Source organism: Chrysochloris asiatica, unplaced genomic scaffold (assembly GCF_000296735.1).
Source record: "Chrysochloris asiatica unplaced genomic scaffold, ChrAsi1.0 scaffold00202, whole genome shotgun sequence".
Taxonomy (NCBI): Eukaryota; Metazoa; Chordata; class Mammalia; order Afrosoricida; family Chrysochloridae; genus Chrysochloris; species Chrysochloris asiatica.
The window spans coordinates 4,834,721-4,841,677 of record NW_006408720.1 but is presented as its reverse complement, the minus strand read 5'-3'; positions in this window follow the sequence as shown (position 1 = coordinate 4,841,677).

Sequence of the window (6,957 nt, the reverse complement as noted above, 5' to 3'; positions counted from 1 at the left end):
TAAAAGCAGTTAGTCCTCAAAATGACATCTTTGCTGTTTAACATTTTAAGGTGTTTTTTTTTTTTTTTTTGCAGCAGATTTGCCCAATGCTCCTTATCATACCAAAGAGTCTTCCTCCAAACCTGATGCCACATTCTTCTTCATTTAGTCCAATTTCTTGGATTATTTCTTCAGTATACAGATTGAATAAAGATGGTAAAAGGATACAATTCTGACAAATAGCTTTCCTGATACTAAAGCATGCAAGTATCCCCTTGTTCTGCTCAAAAGACTGCCTTCTTGTCTATGTACAGGTTTCCAATGAGTATAATTCCAATTCTTCTCAACGTTACACATAGTTTGTTATGATCCACAAACTGGAATGCCTTTTTATATTCAGTAAAACAATTTAAACACCTTCCTGGAATTCTCTGATTTCAGCCAAGATTCATCTAACATCATTGATGATAGTCTTCATTCCACATCCTGTCCTGATTCTGAATTCAGTTTCTGGAATTTCTCTAAAGATGTACTGAGTCACATGTTTTTTGTTCATTTGGCATTAAGATACTGATGTTTTTTACATTTGATTGGATAACCTGTCTTTGAAATTGACACATATATGACTCTCTCCTAGTTATTTGGCCAGGTAAACTTCTAAATTTAGTGCCATAAATAAGTGAATGCTTCTAGCTTTGTATCTGTTTGTTAAATTATCTTAATTGGTATTCTGTCAATTCCTAGACTCTTATTTTTCACTAATGCCTTCAATGCTAATTATACTTCTTTCTTCACTATCATTGATTTTTGGTCATATACTACTTCCTAAAGTAGCTGAATGTAGAACAATTCTTTTTTTGGTACTCTGTGTACACTTCCCTTTTTTTTTTTTTTTTTGATACCTCCTCTGTCATCCAATAATTCCAGTGTTGAGTTTTTTTCTCAGTTCTTTCATCTTGAGAAACACCCTTCATGTTTTTCCATATTATAACAATTTATTTGTCTTCTAGAAACACCCTTTGAAATCTTCAGTTCTTTTATTCCATTTCTTCCATTTATTTTAGCTATGTTCAAGAACCAGTTTCAGAGTCTTCTGACACCCATTTTGGTCATTGTGTGCTTCCTGTCTTTTTATCGATCTTTTGCTTTCTATCATGAACCTTGCAGTGCAGTTCTTAAAGTGGTCATCTCTTAAATGAAAGGTAAGCAGTTAAAACTACCAGCTGCTCCATGGGAGAATGATGTGGCAGTCTGCTCCCATAGAGTTTGCTGTTGTTGTTTTTATGTGCTGTGGAGTCAGTTCCTACTTATAGCAACCCTGTACAGGGTTTCTGAGGCTGTCAATCTTTACAGGAGCAGAAAGCTTCATCTTTCTCCTGCAGAACAGCTGATAGTTTCAAACTGCTGACTGTGAGATTAAAAGCCCAATTCATAACCACTACGCTACCAGAGCTCCTTTCCATAGAGTTTAGCAGTCTTGAAAACAATATGGTGCTCTTCTACTTGTCCTACAAAGTTGTTGTAAGGTAAAATTTACTTGAGAGCAATTGGTTTTCTTTTTGTTTCTGTTTTCATTTTTACTCTTCTATTTGATGGTAATTTTGATGTCATCTTTTTCAATTTGTCATTCCTGGCACAGGATACCACGTGATTATCTAATCCAAAGTAGCCAGTAAGAGTCAATTTCAGATCACTAGTTCACAGGATACTGATCTTCAAGTATAACATTTCCTTTCTTACAATTTCCAATTTCCCTTGATTCATACATTGAACATTTCACATTGATATTATTAACGGATGTTTGTAGCTGTTTCTTCTCATTTTCAGTTGTGCCACATCACCAAATGAAGGTCTCTAAAGCTTTGTGCCATCTAAATCATTATGTTGAATCTACTTTGAGGAAGTACACCACTCGTTGGTCAGTTTGTCATGCTGTAGTGGCTTGTGTATTGCTGTGGTTCTGGTAGTTATGCCATTGACATTTTAAAATCTAACAGGGTCACCCATGTTGCACAGGTTAAGTGGAATTTCCACACTAATATTAGGAAGAAGCAGAGGCAGACTACTTCTGAATGGTTAGTCACTGAATAGTGGCAGAACATTGAAAGATATTGTGCCAGATGCTGAGCTCCTCAGGTTGGCAGGCATTCAAAATGTAACAGGGGAAGAGCTATATCCTCAAAGTAGATTTGACTTTAATAATATAACTGGTGCAAAATATTCAGGATCTTTGTATATTGATTGGTATAATTCAAAATGGGAAAAAAATAGCTGCAAATGTCCATTAATGATCAGAACATGATGTACAAAGTATGAATCTATGGAAATTGAAAATCATATAAAAATGAAATAGGATGCATAATGATTAATATCCTAGAGAGTCCTAGTGTGGAGCTGTGGGTTAATGCACTGGACTGCAAAGTCGGTTTGGACGCAAGGTGGGTGGTTCAAGCTCACCAGCTGCTCCTCAGAAACCTTATACATGGTCAGTATGGGTCGGAACTGACTCAAAGGCACTGAACAATAACAACAACAATTGTGAGCTAAAATGTATTGGTCATTTAAAATCCTATAATCACTTGGTTTACTATGCTGATAATGACAAATGAAGATTGATGTCACATCATAGTTAAAAAAAAACACAAAAAACATTTCAAGGTGTCGAAGTTCAATATTGGACAGCAAATTACAAGGTTAGGGGTTCAAGCCCACTGGCTGCTCCTCAGGAAAAAGATAAGGCAAAATTTTTCCACAAAAATGTATAACCTGTGAAGCCTATATAGCTATAGGATATGCACTGGACTGGGAGGTTGGTTTGAATTGAAAGGTGGCCAGTTCAAACTCACTAGCCACTCCTCGGAAACCCTACACAGTGTTGCTATGAGTCAGAGCAGAGACAATAGTACTTATCAATAACAATAATATGGCTTCTATTAAAGAGACTCTGGAAGAGACAAACATTGTTGCTGTTGTTGTTAAGTGCCTTCGAGTTAGTTCTGACTCATATGTACCCTGTATGGGGTTTTTGAGGAGTGGCCGGTGAGCTTGAACCTTGAACATTAACCTTGATGTTCAATCTGACCTTGAGATTGAAATGGTTCTATCAATATGACTCTGGAAAAGATAAACCTTTAGAGACCATGAAAATTTCAGCAGATGCTAAGATTCAATGAGAGATGGAAGGGCTGAATATGTTGAGCACTGCCATTTTTAGGGCAGTAAACCTGTTCTTCATTGTAGTGTAACAGTGGACATACAATATTAATGCATTTCATAAAAGCCATAGCCCTACATCAACACAAAGTGTATACTCTAATGTAAACTATGACTTTTACTTGATAACAATAGAACAATATCATTATCTGGAAGTGATGTGGTTCTGTAGAGTAAGCACTTGGCTTCCAACCACAAGGTTGGCAGTTCAAATCCACCAGCTGCTCCTTGGGAGAAAGAAGAGGCCTTCTAGCACCATAAGATATACAGTCTTGGAAACCCTATATAGGGTCACTCTGAGTCAGAACTTAACAACAACATTTACTTCAAGAATTTTAACCACAGTACCACAGGAATGCAAGATGTTAACAACAGTAGAAGCAGTGTGCAAGAAAAAGGGAGTTAAATGGGGGAGTTCTTTCTATTTTCTTCACAATTTTTTCATAAACTTAAAATTTCTTAAAAAAATAAAGTCCATTGAAAATAAACAACAACAAAACCCTTTTAAAATAAAGTCAGGATAATGGTATATATCTCAATATGTTGCCCTTAGCTTAACTATACTCTATGTTTACCTGAACAATGATAAGGCCAAAAAGAAAAAGAAAAGAAAGTTCAATATAGTTCTTTTATTTTTATACACAGTTAATTCAATGTGCTGAATTTCTGAGGTTTAGTATATTCTCACATGAATATTGCATCAAACATTCTTGTGGTTGATAAACGGAAGTACTTATTTCTGAGAATTTGTACTAGTTCAGGAAAAGTACTTTGAATGCTGAGCAGCAGTGTGATATAACAGTAAGAACAATAGATGAAAAGTCAAAAGTGACAAATTCTACTTGTGGCTGTGCTCATGAACAGATTTTCTTAACACTTGCCTTACAGTTCTCAGTCCACCTTAATCTGCTTCCTACTACCTACTAATCCATTCAGACTGCTTTCATTGAAGTCAGCACTTTACTTGACCTTTTCTCCCTTTGACTTCAATCATACAATAGTCTTATAATTTCACATCTCTTTTGTATCCATCCTTTCATAGTCTCCTTCTCCACTATTTTTTATTCACCTCAGCTCTTAAAGTTGATGTGCTGAAGGTTTTCTATGCTACATTCATAAAATAAAGTTTAAATCAGAATAGTAAAGAGCTATAAAAAAACCAAACCAGTTGCTGTGGAATTGTTCTGACTGATAGAGACCCCACATGTGTCAGAGTAGAACTGTACTTCACAGAGCTTTCAATCCCTGAGTTTTTTGGTGTAGTTCTCTATGTCTTTCTTCTTTGAAGCTTCTAGGGGGATTCAGATGCCAACATTTCATTAGTAGCCCAGTGTGTTACCTTTTGCTCTATCCAGAAATTCCTGAAGAATAGTTGTTTTTATTTTATTTGCCTTTTTTGTTTTTGTTTTCAATAATATATATACAAAACGGTTCAGAGAAAGAAATCTGCATTCTTTTCAGGCTATTAATAGTTGAAAGTTATGAAAAAATTAGTTGTTTTAAAAGAAAGAACCAATGAGAAATTATCATACAAGAAAAACTAAGTGACCAAGTTGACCCAGTTTTCTGTTCTTTTTTTCTTCAAATGCTATGTTAATCTTAAAAATGAGAGAATGTTAGCTAATGATTAGCAATTTCATATGTACTTGGCATGTAAACCTTATTGTACTATTTTGTATCTGAGCTGCATGTAGTTTCCATATATTAAAAAGTTTTAAAATAATAATATATGACCTTGAAGATCATGTCATGGGCCAAGAGAAGAAAAAATCATCATAGATCCCATCTTCTGAATTCATTGCCTTCTACTTTGATTAGCAGTTAAAATGTAAATTAAGGAAGAATGCTGCTCTTAGGACTGACTTTGCTTAAACTCCCAAAGGTACCATGTTACAGATTTTATTTGCTATTAATGTAAAAAAAAAAAAAAAAAAATCATTGCATTTGTGTCAATGTCAGATTTTAAATTCAACCTATTTACACTGTGTTTTTTTAGTAGCACATATTCTTTAAATCTGGGACTGCGTTTATTGTACAAGAAAAAATTCTGCTGGATTTTAACGATTAAGTACTGCACAGGGAACAACTTAATTTCCTCAGTATTTAAAACTCAAATGCCATGGGAGAAACTTACCCATTTATTTGGGTCAGCTGAGTCTCAGAGGCATTATAGTTCATATTCAGAATACTGTGGGGAAAGCCTAAGATTCAGTCCACATTAATAGGAATTATCTGGACCCATGATATTTTCCATAACTATCTGGGCCATGTTGGTGTGCACAGAATGGAGGGAATAGATGATAATATTACATATTTCTGCATTACAGATCTTCACAAATTTTCTCATAATTAAAACTTCTATGCCTTCTTTGAAATTATGGAAAACCCAAACCAAACACACTACTATCAAGTCTATTCTGATTTTTTTGCTGCCCTATAAGACAAAATAGAACTACTCCACAGGGTTTCTAAGGCTATACATCTTTTTGGAAGCAGACTGCCACATCTTTCTCCCATAGAGTGGCTAGCGGTTCAAGCAGCCTGTCTTTAGGTGAGCATCTCAGCAAGTAATTCACTGTGATTTCAGTGAGCATTTTGAGGATATTAAAAGTGAAGATTAAATCAGACTTGTAGATGAACTAACACTTTATCAGTGGAAGACGTGAGCTTCTTTCTAGTGGTCTGAATCAAATCAGACAAAAGTAGTTGAAACTTCCCCAGAATAAAACATTAAAGGTGATGAAACTATCCCTCAAGTTACCTGGCCAATGAAACACAGGGTTTCATTGCAACTAACAAGAAAACAGATTCGTTTTTAGCAAATAGCTTAAGATAAATTGCTGTTTATTATATACCACTGTTTCAAAATTGTTTTAATATGCTATAGATAAAAGGTTGGATCTCCTTGCTAGCCAAAGTGTACTTGAGTTTGAAAGAATGAAAACTGAAGAAAGATAAAGACTAACAAAGAGAAGTAGCATAAGGATTTATGATTATAACAACAGGAAAATATTATACAATAGCTACTGTGTTCCAGGCACAGGTATAATATGTGCTTTTACATTCTTGATGTTATTCTCGTTATTAGGTACAATGGAGTTAGTTCTTACTCACAGCGACCCTATGTAGAACGGAAGGAAACACTGCCTGGTCCTGAGCCATCCTCACAGTTGTTATTATGATTGAGCCCAGTGTTGTTATTACTGTTCCAATCCACCTTGTGGGAGATCGTCCATATATATTTTTTTTTACCAGCTCTGATTTCCAGCTACAGGGATTTATCCTTCTTGACAACATGTCCAAAGTAAGAGACAACGTCTCATCATTCTCACTTCTGTGGAGCATTCTGGTTGTACTTATTCCAAGACAGATTTGTTTGCTCTTCTGATATTCCTTTGTACTTTCAATATTCTTCTCAAACATCATAATTCAAATGCAGCAATTCTACTTCAGTCTTCCTTCTTCATTGTCCAAATTTCACATACATCTGAGGCTATTGGAAATACCATGGCTTGAACAGTTGCATCTTAGTGCTCAAATTAATATATTTTCTCTTTTACAACTTTTGCAGCAGATTTGTCTAATGCAATATGTCTTTTGATTTTTTAGCTGCTGCTTCCATGAGCATTGATTCTGAATCCATACAATATGAAGTCTTTCGCAACTTCAATCTTTTCTCTGTATCTCATGATGTATTTATTGGTCCAATTGTGAGGATTTTGTTTTCTTTACGTTGAAGTCCAACTCACATTTAAGTCTTTGGTC